The sequence below is a fragment of the Pseudochaenichthys georgianus genome, chromosome 2, assembly GCF_902827115.2.
Source record: "Pseudochaenichthys georgianus chromosome 2, fPseGeo1.2, whole genome shotgun sequence".
NCBI lineage: Eukaryota > Metazoa > Chordata > Actinopteri > Perciformes > Channichthyidae > Pseudochaenichthys > Pseudochaenichthys georgianus.
The window spans coordinates 8,456,514-8,470,561 of record NC_047504.1 but is presented as its reverse complement, the minus strand read 5'-3'; positions in this window follow the sequence as shown (position 1 = coordinate 8,470,561).

The following is a 14,048-nucleotide window of genomic DNA, read 5'->3' as shown; positions in this document are numbered from 1 at the left end:
GCGGCTCGTGTACTAACCAGAGTTAGGAAAAGGGACCACATTACTCCTGTTCTGGCTGCCTTACACTGGCTCCCTATAGAACACAGGATAGAATTTAAAATAAATTCTTCTTCTCGCCTACAAAGCCCTTAATGGGCAGGCGCCATCTTACCTTAAAGAACTCATTATACCCTACTGTCCTACTAGGGCATTGCGTTCCAAGAATGCAGGGTTGTTGGTTGTTCCTAGAATCTTTAAAAGTACAATGGGAGCCAGAGCCTTTTCTTATCAAGCTCCACATTTGTGGAATCAGCTTCCAGTTTGTGTTCGGGCGGCAGACACCCTATCCGTTTTTAAGAGTGCGCTTAAGACCTTCCTTTTTGATAAAGCTTATAGTTAGGGCTGATTAGATTCAGCCCCTAGTTTTGCTGATATAGGCTTAGTTTGTCGGGGGACATCTTACTTCTTCCTTCTCTCTGTCTATACCCGTGTACACTCATGTTCCGATTAACCCAGCTTCCCCAAATGTCTTTCTTTTTGGTGTCTATATACGCTGGGATCCGGAGTCATGGATGATCCTGCGGTCCTGTGTCCTGGATCGCGAGCGCTGGATCTTGAGTCGTGGCTGTGGTCCTGGATCATAGGTCCTGGATGGATATCCTCGTGGATTCATCTTCCTATTATACACACATGCATTTCCAAACATTTGGACTACCTATGTTGCAAATGTATTGTCTTTTCAATTTACACACGGCATCTATTGCACGTCTGTCCGTCCTGGGAGAGGGATCCCTCCTCTGTGGCTCTCCCTGAGGTTTCTCCCATTTTTCCCTTTAAACTGGGTTTTCTTTGGAAGTTTTTCCTTGTACGATGTGAGGGTCTAAGGACAGAGGGTGTCGTATTGTCATACTGTGAAGACCACTGAGACAAATGTAACATTTGTGATATTGGGCTATATAAATAAACATTGATTGATTGATATTGATGTGTAAAAGACATCCAAAAGTGCATTTTGCATGATACAGTAGGTCCCCTTTAATTGATTTAAAGTCAATCCAGTTAATTGTTTAATAAAACATTTATTTGTGTGGACCTGAACCTTCCTGCATGCTTTTTGGGAAAGTCTTGGTCTTATCCCTCCACCTTACTTCATGTGAAAGCTCAGGGTAAGCCACTTCAATCATTCACTGACAGTGTCTGTGAAGTGAATATAAATCATTAAAAGTATCAATAAAATAAAAAAAGGTTTAGACTTTTCTAAGTGAAGATGCTGCAGAGGTTATCTCCCCCGGTGTCCCCTCAGTGTGAGGCAAGTAAACAGAGTGCAGACTTTTTCTTCTGCACACACTTCAACATGCTCAAGTGGAGCAACTTGTTGTGCTTGATAGGCAGATATAAGTGAAGCCCAACAAACTAAATTGCTTTAAAGTGCATCCAGCTCTCAAGCTAATTACATCAACATATCAGATTGTGCACCTAATTAAGAAGGAGGGAGCAAAGGGAGGAACATATATAACATGGCCAACAGGATATGCCTTTGAAGATATATGTGGCTCCTTTTTTACAGGAGAACTGTTTAGCCGTGTGATGACAAATGATTTTCTCTTTGTCACAGAAAACAGAGTGCCCCCCTGGGAGCCCTGTGCTATTTCCCGACTCCTCTGACCGTGGACAAAGAGGAAGTAAAGAGACACACTTCCCAACTCGCCGCACACCATCTCACAGCGTTATAATCTCGCCCTGTTTGTGTCGGGGAGCGGACAACAGCATTGCGGCCCTGATAATGGATTAGAACAGCATGGAAAGATTACAAGTGTCCGTGTCAATAGTGCATAACTGCTGCAGTGAATGTGTAATCGATGCCATTTGCTTCAGGAAGGAAGGACAGGTATTAATCCCACGAGCAGTGACTTCCATTTGACACTGATGACTCTCAATACTAACCCCAATTTTTCAAAGGTGCCTGGAAATCAATTTGTTCTTGAGATGTTCGACCCCTTCGCGCACCTTTTTGATTCGCTCAAAATGCCTATCGATTAGTCCAATTTACAAGGCCCCAGACACATTGGCTGCAGCCTTTGCTTGGATTATTGGATTGGCTTGTTTTTGTTTTCCTGTACTCAAACTGCATTGATGAGAACGTATTAATAGTAGCACTTAATTGAATTACTCCGCAGTAATGTCCAATTGTTCCTTGTAAAATTGTTTGGGTTTGGGTTTGATCCAAATAGGCGGAGAGCCATTTTCTGAAGGTGGCTGATGAGAGGAAAACTGTTTTTGAGAGCCAGATCGTTTTGTAACCTTTGTATATAGGGATGAATGCTAAACATAGTGATGGCAAAGGTTGGCTTGCACACACTGCCAATCAATGTAGCCAAACTGATGCCATTGGTTGACAGTTTAGAGTAATCCCCATTCGCTTTGTTCCTATCCAAGCGTCCTGTTTCTGATTGACTTGCTATATTTTAAAATAATGTACAGATACCTGTTATTTCACTAGCTTTGCATATGTATTATTATCTTTATTGCCATGGTCGATGTGTACGAAGCCAGATCCTGCGGAAAGCTACTTTAGCTTTGCAAAAAGCCTGAAAGGGAAACGGTTCATTGAATTATGTTGTATCAGCTAATTTATAATTAAACCATTTATCTGCTTCCTTTTGCATGAAGTTGTGGTTATAGGTTTAATATGTGCACACACGAAATAAACCCGGGAGTAGTTTAATGAGTTAGTATGGGCAGAATACCAGAACAAGTCAGACAAATGGTGGTTTTCAGCCAACTAAAGAAACACATGTGAACACAGGCGGGTGTTCATGTGAAAATATTAGCAAAGCTCAGCTATTTAAACAAGTGGGGAGTTTTACTGTGCAAACCAAACACTATGTTATCACAAATTAAGATATGTCTGAGGTAGCAGACTCCGCACACATCTATAAATTACCAATATGGAGACGTTCAGAACCATTTTAGAATAGCAAATCAGTGAAATAAATTACATGTCAAGATCTTGGCTTTGGTCCAGTATGCAGTCACTAAAATATGTTTAAATACAATGTATATAGTATGTCACAAATGCCATCAATTCTGAGAAATTACAGAAACAGAAGGATTTGTTTTATTCAAGATACAATTACTTTTGGAAATGTGTGGCTGGCATTAATGAAAACACATTATGGCTGGTAATTGAAATAGTTAACTGAATAATTTAACCACTGCTCATAAAATAATCTCTCTTTTTGGAGCACACGTTTAAGAATAGTGAGAACATCATTAATGAGAATAAATTTAATTATAGATATTGAGATCATGCCAACCACCCTGAAAAACACATGTATGTTATTTAATAGAATTTAATATTTCCCAACAATTGGAAATATACATATATTTGCCTGATCTCACTAATTGGTCCTTGATTGCTTGAGTGCAAAACAGAATACATGCATAATTGTCTGATTAGGCATGATTAATTCAGATTAAGATGTGAAATGATTTTGGTGTGTTTGGGGAGATATTTAATTCATGGCACTTGGTTGGGGTTAAATGACTTAATGTGAGAATTACCTTCCGTGATTATCTCCCGATCACCTAGCCAACGGGCAGGAAATGGGGCTGAATCTTGGGGGAAATTAACAAGGATGTACAATGAACAAGGCACCTCAAACTGAGACTAATTTACAAGAGCTTTGTGGAGACATAATTGCTGGAGAGATAGAAATGTTAGCGAGGGAGCAGTTACTAAAACAGCTTTCAGAGTTTGCCTAAACTCACCATTGCACACGTCAATGGCTCGAACCGATAGATTATAAGTGCGTCACTAGCCATGTGAGACAAATTAAAACAGAACTATTGCTTCTAATGAGTTTACAGAAATGACAGTGTGGCTTTCAGTACTTTTAAAGGGGCTCTATTTTGCTTTTGGGGGTTTCCTCTTTCCTGTAGTGTGTTATAAAGGTGTTGGTGCATGTAAACGGTCTGCAAAGGCTAAAACCCCTGTGTTCCCTTCAGACTGAGTTCCTCTCCCACCCCCTGCCTGAAACGCCTTAACTTCCGGAACTTAGTGACATCACTATGTAACACTCGCGCTTCCATTTGCTAGTGCAGCAACACATGCGTGATCAAAACATATAACGTATCCAAACAAAATGGACGATAAACATTGTCATCAGGGATACTCGGGTGTGTCAGGTCTCTCGTACCATTGGCCAGGTTTTATTAGGTCAGTGCTTGTGTCCAAAAATCACATGTGGTCCACCGGTCACCCCTCTTGATCCTCAGCCATTGTGACGCCTTCTCTGTGCCATCTGTGATGTTCCTGATGGCTCTCTTCCTGTTCAGTCCTGGGATGCCAAGAAGCTTGAAGGCTCTGAACAGGGATTGGCCGATGCAGCCGTCCTCCGTGAGCATGCTTTGCACACACTCTCTTCAGCTCCGGCAATCAGGTCTTCGGATTTGTCTCTGTTGCTCTTGGATGCCTCCTCCTTCTGCTCTTCCCGAGGGACACTCTGTTCCAGCACGACCAATTGTCTCACTGTTGCGGACGAGAGGACCAGGAGTGTGTGTGGAAACTCGAGCTGTCTTCCTAAGTCAACCTTGAGCTGTCAGTCTTAAGCATTGGCAAGAACCACACTTGATGATCTGTTGGTTCTGTGGCTCTTCTTTTGACCAAGCTGATTGCCTTGCTACAGTTAATCCACGTGCAGCTGGTGTCAGCTCCAGCTCTATCAAGGGCCTAGCATTATCCAGCTTTTGTCCACACTAACTAGCCTCTGTATGTGATCATTCCACCTCCTGCTGTCATATTGACGCAACATAGATTCACGTACCTGATGCCAGGAGAGCTAACTAACACTTAACATAATGTCTGAATGACATGTATCTGACTAGCAGGGTGTATGTCATGATGTAGGTCAGCTGGAAGCTCCACCATCCTGCCTGCCAAACACAAGGTGGTGGGTGGAGTATCTGGCGCTGCAGCAAGCTAACGTGATACATTTGTCACATTTCTCTTGCAACACTAAGCTTGTGAGTGGAATAGGCACAGCAACATGTCAGGGGTCGGATATACATATATATTTATATGAAGGCCGATGCCGAACCAATTTAGATGATATAATTTCCATATCTACATTTTCATGTGGGTTTGTACTCACGTGTTGCCTTTTGGATTTCATCTTGCCTTGAGTGGCCCAAAGTGCTCTCGCTCTCTAAGCCAAAGCAAGCATTAGTGCTGACTTAATTGACAATGACTTAAGAGTGCCGCCCAACGGCCTCGAGAGGCTACTTTGGAGGCAGCCATGAAAAATATAAATAGGACCGTTGCATAGTTATACCTTCAAGGGGGTACAAATACCTACTACTGAAGGTTTAATCAAATACGTTAGCATAATTAGGTTGATTTGACAACATTTAAAAGTAATTGAGCCTCACAAAGCAAATGTGTATGTGATTTTAAGCCCCCGTAGCTACTGTATGGAAGGCCATTTTTTAATCAGCCAAACTTGCGACTACAATAGATAAGAGATTTTCACGATGGAAGGTTGTTTTAGTTGTTTGTTCCACAGCAGTTAAAATAAACTAAACATCCAATGAATCCGTTTTTTTCACAAGGCCTACACATTCATTTAATTTGTAGAGATGTTAAAGACAATTGTAAATGTGGATTCATGCCATCTTTATATTTCATTACTAAATGGATAAGGTGGACTAACAAGTCGCTGAGGATAGTCATTAAGATCTAGCATGCCCTTGATGAGAAACAAAGGAATACAATATGCCTTACATATTTGGAAAAGTCAGCACTGCTTCCATAATCGCTGCATATTTGCCTGTGTGTTTACAACTCGTGGACAGACTGGCAAACGGAAGGGAACAGGTTGCCTGTCTCATATGTTTTGCAAATGAGCCTGTACTGTACTGATGTATCCAGACTCTGGAAGTATTCCTCACAAAGTAAACATGGCTGCAAAAACAATCGTCTCCCCGGGGACCCGCAGGGAGCGCAGCAGTGTCGGGGGGGATGCCGAGCGAGCACAGTTTGTGGCAGCAGCCATTAATGGGAATCACCTTGTGTTATGTACAAGGCTGTTCTACTCTTGCTGCAGATCTCCCCTTGAAACCATTCATTGATCATGGAAATTAAGCCCGAGCGCATTTATTTGCCAGCCAGGCACTGAAGCAGGCTCAACATTTGTTTTCCTGGTTGTCACCGTGTCTCAGGGGAGCCCACGTGCCACATGTTCTGTTCCTGGGTGGAGAGTGATTGCAGGGAAGTGGGAGTGGAGGGTCTTTTTCCTCGCTGCCTTCCTGATTCGTCAGCGAGGGTTTGGTGGCACATTAGCCTGCAGCTTCAACTCTCAGTGCACCGCCAAGGAGCCGGAAAACTTTACAGCAGGAATGATTGATGAGTGGCTCGCAGCAGAATACTCTCAGGGATGTTTCCTGGAAACGTTTTTTTAGATTGTTTTGTAATTGTGTAAATCGGAGTTATAGCAGTTCCTTTTTAAAGTAATAAAAGAACATAATTGTCTTTATGGTATCTGTAATTAACAAGTAAAACATAAAGAGAGGTTCTAATGTAACTCTGCACAACAGTGACACGTATTGTATTCAAGAGTCAGTACAACTACATAAATAAGAGGAATCCCACTAAAAATGTTAATTTAATGCAATTTTCTACATCATGTTGATTGAAATGTCCCAGCCTTTGAAAGGAGATAGTGTTAACTCTATAACATATGCCCTCTTTAAACACACTCATTTAGATTGTTAGAACCCAAACTGACCCACATGCAAAATATATGAAATGACCTCTTAATCATTACAATCACCACTGTCATTTCTTCCGTCCCTTTCGTTATAACATGCTTCCGAAAATCACGGTAGTTTCAATGATTGACAGTCCTCTCCATGTGACCCGTGGCATGTGAATGAGATATAGGAAACAAAGGCTTCCTGACAGACTGTCAGTTTTAGTGATCAATAAATAAATGAATAGATTAATCAGTTAATAGTCTGACATCTGACTGAAGGTGAAATTGTCAGACGGCTGCAGATTGAAAGGGAGTAAGAGCAGCAAACCCAGAGGCCCCTTTAATACATTGTTGAACCTCCTCATTAATGTTCAAGGATGCATCGTTTTAGACGGAAGCAGAGGCTTTACACAGAAAGGAAATAAGATCTAAAACTAAGATTTATGAATCAGTAAAACCAACAATACAAAGTGTTATGTACATGACATAATTCCCTCTGAATCCAATGTCTATAGTAATTGCAGAAATAGTTCATGACTTGTTTTTATCTTCATTATATTCCAGCCTGCAGTAAAGTGCATACAGGGCGCAGTGCCTCAGTTATTAACACTGGTGCCCTACACTAAGAAGGCCCAGAGCCGCGTGGGCCGTTCTATTTGCATTTCCTCTCATTGAGGTGGCGTTAGATTTCCCTCCCACGGTCCGCAGACATGCAGGTCAGGAGACGGCAGACTGAAAACCACAAGTAAGACGGTGCTCGTGTCTGTCTGTGTGCATAACCCGTGGCATGTGATCCGAGGAAGAAACTGTGCTGGTGAAAACAATGCTTCGGGTATTTCGCTAGCATCGAGTTCTGCTTCGAAGCGCTGCTAGCATGGCTGTGGTGGCACTTATAAACGTTTTGTTTATTAGCTGTATGAGTCGATTTCTTATTTCAAGATAAGTCAAGAAGTTAGAAATCCCACGGTGAATTAAATACTGATGTCTTGGTAAGCTAGTTTTAATTAAAAAGACAATGAAGGAGACAAAGTAATACACTTGGAGCATAAACAAGGATAATGAGACAGTGTGCAGTATGAGCCTACACAACATCAAACAAGAGACAGATGCATTTATGTTGATGATGAAAATAACAGGGCATCTATTCTGATGGCCTGTTATTTCCATCGCCTATATGTGTCGACATGTTGCCATGCGAGGGCGCTTCCAACCTTTGTTTCCAACTACTTTCTTTTTTCCACTGACAATTTAAGTGCTCACAGCGAAAGTTTGCATGCAGCTCTCTCCCATATAGCAACCATTAAATCCAAAGTTAGTGTTTGTGTCTCTAGTGAAGACCGTACAGACATCACTTTCTCTACACTCTTAGTAAGGTCATACTTGATTGCACTACTTTTCTCTAAATGAGGCCCCTCGTTTCGTATTTCCCGCAGCCTTGTAAAGCCAGGCGAGGATACAGAACAGAAACTTTCCAGCGAGACCTGGTAGATTAAAAATAAGATGTCTTTCGCTGGCCAAACATTCAACTCATTTAATTTTTTAGGAGCAGTTGGCAGCTTCACTTTCAGCCATGGACCTTTGCTGTTTTAACCTTTAGTAGCATGAAACTGAGAGAAGCCACATAAGTAGGGATAGCGAGCATGGAACTACAGGGGAAAGGTGGAGATGAAAAGAGGAAATGACAAGCAGAGAGAAATGAAAAGGAGAGGAGAGCGGAGAAAAGTGCACGGCCTTCTGTAATGAGCCCTGCTTAAGAAGCTGCACTGTATCGTCTGTCTGGTTATATTTTATCGGTGCCTCGATGCATCTTCCAGTCCCCGTGCTGTGATCATGTTGTCTTGTAGAACTTCTAGAACGAAAAAAATATATATTCTCTTTCTTTGGCTTCAGTTTTTCCGACGTTTCCATTTGTGGACTCGTTCTGTTGTCTCTCCTCGATCAGACGCTGTGAGTCTGCAAGAGTACACAACGGCGTCTTTGCACACTTTTTAACAAGATGCAAATATGCTTGGTTTCACTGTAAGGTTCTTCTTGTTGTCTCTGAATAGCTTCCTTTTGAAATGATCACACTATCTTTTGACAAGACGGGAATAATTGTGGATTATCATTTGAATATAAAAAAAGGACATTTCTTAGAGAGAACCAAGTGCCCTCAATGTGAGAAAGTTGTTCTGAAATCCACCCCAAAAAGTTTTTGACGGGGCGTGAGCCTGAACAGTCACATTGATATTACTCCCTCAGGAGTGCAACAGACCAGAAATGCCACAGATATTTTAAGTTGCTGATGGCAAGAAAAAACTCCAATTTCTGACTGCTGTTCTAATTGAGTGGATGAAGGCTGAGGCGTGAGAGGAACAGTGACTTTGGCATCTCTCTGCCAGCACATTTTCTCTGAGTTATTCTTTAAAAAAGCGCTGGCTAATTGGAATGTTTCAAAGATGAACCCTCTCTTCAAAGGTATCTGTCACAGTTTGCTTTCTCACTCACCTATTTTCTGCATTAACTTTCCTTAGTCACCTGGTAGTCACACCCTGTCTCTCTCTCACTCTGTTGCACCCATCAGCTCCATTAGTATTTAGGCCCACTTCACTTTCACCTCAGTGCCAGATCGTACTTTGCAGCATGCCAGTCTTTCCCGCATTACCCTTCAGATTGCTCTCCCGGTTTCGACCCTGCCTGTCCCTGACCAGCCTGCCTCGCCTGCTCCCTGACCCGTGCTGTACCTGCGACTCACGTCCTGCTTTCTCCTGGAACCCTCGCCTGTCCCCGACCAGCCCTTTGCCTACTATCTGCCGTTTTGTCTCCTACCAGCCTATTGCCATCAATAAAGCTGATTACCGACTATCCCTGGTTTCCCGTGTTCTGCACTTTGGTCCTCAGCTCGATTGTGACAGAACGATCTGGCCAGAAATGGACCAAGCAAACACCGGGTCTCCTAGAGACCGCTTTGAAAGGGTTGAGGATGCCATCCAAAGACAGGAGGTCACGATAGCTACCTTAGCTACCGAGACCCACCAGACAACCTCAACCCAGGGACAAATGCTGGATTACCTTACCTCCCAGATGCAACAGATGGGCGCCACGGTACAACAGCTAACTGCTACCATGGTTGCTACCGCCCCTCCGCCCGCAGCTCCGATGCCCGCTCCAGCCCCGGGCCCGACGGGATACGCTCCGGAGCCTCGTGTGGGAACGCCGGAACGCTACGCTGGTGAGCCGGAGGGATGCAGTCCTTTTCTCACAAACTGTTCCATATTGTTTTCACTGCAGCCCCACACCTTCGCCTCCGAGGCGGCTCGTGTAGCTTTCACCGTTAATCATCTGACGGGAAGAGCCCGGTTATGGGGAACTGCAGAGTGGGAGCAGCAGACGTCAGCCTGCGCCTCTTTTGCTGCATTTTCCGCGGAGATGCGGAAGGTGTTCGGTTCCGTTCGTCTGGGTCCCGACGCTGCCGGGGGTCTGCTGAGTTTGAGCCAGGGTTCCGGCACGGTGGTGGATTACGCTCTTGACTTCCGCACCAGCAGCCGCCGCAGCAGCTGGAACGAGCCGGCGCAGTGTGACGCATTTCTGAGAGGATTAGCGGATTATATGAGAGATGAGCTGGTTTCCTATGATCTCCCTGCTTCCTTGGATGGGTTGATTGAGCTCACCTCTCGGATTGACAGACGAATCCAGACCCGGAGAGGAGAGCAACAGACGCGAGCGGCGGGCCGCTGCTCGCGACAACAACTTCCGGTTTCTGGGAGATTTCGACTTCCGGTTTCGGCGGAGAATTCCCATTCCTACTCTGACTCACGGTACGGGGAGGCCGAGCCCATGCAAGTGGGTCGTACCAGTCTTACCTCTGGGGAGAGGGAGTTACGTCGAAGAGGTAATCTTTGCCTTTACTGTGGTCAGGCTGGACATATGGTTTCCCATTGTCCGGTAAAAGGCAGAGCTCATCAGTAATGGGGAGTATACTGGTGGGCCAAACCTCTGAGCTGATCCCCAATCTAAGACCCTTGTGCCATGCTCAACTCCTCCTGACAGGCAAATCTCAGGCTCTGGCTGTTTTTATCGACTCCAGATCAGATGTCAGCATCATTGACGAGGAGCTCGCACTACAGCTGGGCATCCAACAGGTTCGGTTGCTCCAGCCGGTACCGGCTAATGCTTTGGATGGTCACCTACTGGGAACAGTGACACACCAGACGACGCCGGTCCATATGCTCATGTCGGGGAACCACCATGAGACAATCCAGTTTCATGTGCTACGGTCCCCCCAAATCCCTCTGATTTTGGGCTATCCGTGGCTCCGCCGCCACAACCCAAACATTGACTGGGCAACTGGGTCTATCTTAGGTTGGAGTTCCTCCTGTCATCAGGTTTGCCTCAAGCAGGCTTCCGCACCTCAACTATCTGTGGATATGAACCTGGTTCCGGATGTTACTGGGGTTCCGGCAGAATATTTGGACTTTAAGGAGGTTTTTAGCAAGGCTAAGGCGACATCTCTCCCACCTCATCGGCCCTATGACTGCGCCATTGAGCTACATCCAGGAGCAGTTCCACCCAAGGCCCGGTTGTACTCGCTTTCGGCACCAGAGAGGAAGTCCATGGAGACTTACATCAATGACTCTCTGGCTGCAGGAATTATTCGTCCTTCCACATCACCCGCAGGAGCAGGTTTTTTTTTTGTGGCGAAGAAGGACAAGACCCTGAGACCCTGCATTGACTATCAGGGCCTGAACGACGTCACGGTGAAGAATCGTTATCCCTTGCCACTCATCTCGTCAGCATTCGAGTTACTACAGGGGGCTACAATCTTCACTAAGCTGGATCTACGAAACGCGTATCACCTGGTACGAATCCGTGAGGGGGACGAATGGAAGACCGCCTTCAACACCTCTTCAGGACATTACGAGTACCTGGTGATGCCATTTGGACTTACCAATGCCCCTGCAGTTTTCCAAGCATTGGTGAACGACGTACTCCGGGACATGTTGGATCGTTATGTTTTTGTTTATCTGGATGACATTTTGATCTTTTCAAGGAACCTCAAGGAACACGTCCATCATGTCCAGACGGTCCTCCAGAGACTTCTGGAGAACTCGCTGTTCGTCAAAACAGAGAAGTGCGAGTTTCACACTTCCTCGGTCGCCTTTCTCGGCTACATCGTGGGTCAAGGAAGTGTGGAGATGGATCCTTCTAAGGTTTCTGCGGTTACTTCGTGGCGGGTCCCTGATTCCCGGAAGGAGCTGCAGCGTTTCCTGGGATTCGCCAACTTTTACAGACGGTTCATCCGTGGCTACAGCACCGTGGCCGCCCCGCTCACCGCCCTGACCTCGTCCAAGGTGACGTTCCGATGGTCCCCTGCAGCCGAGGAGGCTTTTCAGGACCTCAAGGGCCGGTTTACATCGGCTCCTATCCTGCAGGTACCAGATCCTGCTGGTCAGTTGGTGGTGGAGGTGGATGCTTCTGACGTTGGGGTGGGGGCCATCCTGTCGCAACGTTCTGGGGAGAACCAGAGGCTCCATCCCTGTGCTTTCTTTTCGAGGAGATTGAGTCCGGCGGAGAGGAACTATGACGTGGGGAATCGGGAGCTTCTAGCAGTCAAGTTGGCGTTGGAGGAGTGGCGACACTGGCTTGAGGGGACAGAACAACCATTTCAGGTTTGGACCGACCATAAGAACCTGGAATACATCAGGTCGGCCCAAAGACTGAATCCCCGACAAGCCAGGTGGTCGTTATTTTTTACCCGGTTTAATTTGTTCCTCTCCTACCGCCCGGGCTCCCGCAACGTTAAGGCCGACGCTTTGTCCCGGCAGTTCGAGAGGGGGGGAGACAACTGGGGTATTCCGGACACTATTCTCCCTGCTCCTCGGGTGATCGGCGTCCTCACTTGGGAGATTGAGGAGAGGGTTAAGACCGCTTTGGTGGACCAACCCGGTCCGAGTTCTTGTCCTCTCAACCGTTTGTTTGTGCCTCAGGTTTTGAGGGCTGAGGTGCTTCAGTGGGCTCACAGATCCAGACTTTCCTGCCACCCTGGAATTCAACGTACCAAGGGGAGGGTTCTAGAACGGTTCTGGTGGGCCACGCTGGAGGCTGACACTCGGGAGTTTGTGAACGCCTGTCCTGTGTGCAATCGGCACAAACATCTCATCAAGCGCCAGCGGGACTCCTTCATCCATTACCGGTCCCACGTCGCCCTTGGTCACATATTTCATTGGACTTTGTGACTGGTCTACCACCGTCCCACGGACATACTGCCATCTTGACGGTGGTAGATCGGTTTAGTAAGATGGCTCATTTCGTACCCCTGCCTAAGATCCCGTCAGCTAAGGAGACGGCAGAACTGATTCTTATCCACGTTTTTCGCATTCACGGACTGGCGACTGATGTGGTTTCTGACCGGGGGCCCCAGTTCACCTCTGTGTTTTGGAGGGAGTTTTGTGAACTGATCGGGGCGACGGTCAGTCTCACCTCCGGTTTCCACCCACAGGCCAATGGCCAGACCGAACGGAAGAATCAGGAAATGGAGACCACTCTCCGCTGCATGGCTTCCGATCATCCCACAACCTGGTCAAAACAACTCCTGTGGGTGGAGTATGCCCACAACACCCTCATCAGTTCCGCTACTGGTCTTTCCCCTTTTCAGTGTGCATACGGTTTTCAACCCCCATTGTTCTCTGCATTGGAGAAGGAGGTTACCTGCCCGTCTGTCCAGGCTTTCATCAGACGTTGTCGGAGGACTTGGAGGCAGGCTCGAACAACTCTGCTTCAGTCTGCTAACCGGTACGCCACATCAGCGAACCGCCGACGCACCAAGGCACCTGTGTACCAGGTAGGCCAGAGTGTGTGGCTTTCCACTCAGAACATTCCCCTTCGGGTGGAGTCTAAAAAGTTAGCACCCAGGTTTATTGGACCCTTCGAGATTGTCAAGGTCATTAACCCCGCAGCAGTTCGACTGAGTTTGCCCCGGAACATGAAGATCCATCCCACCTTCCACGTTTCCAGGATTAAACCGGTCCGGGAGAGTCCTATGATTCCCGCCGCCCCTCCACCACCACCCCCTAGGATGATCGATGGGGGCCCTACCTACACCCTTCGTCGTCTACTCCGTTCCCGTCGCAGAGGAAGAGGGGTTCAATATTTGGTGGACTGGGAGGGCTATGGTCCCGAGGAAAGGCAGTGGATTCCTGCTCGCCATATCCTCAACCCTCAACTCATCCGAGACTTCCACCTGCGTTACCCGGAGCAGCCTTCTAGGACCCACGCTCAACCAGGCGTTAAGCCAGGGGGCATTCGTCCGCCACAGACCAGAGGCTTCGTCGAGGGGGA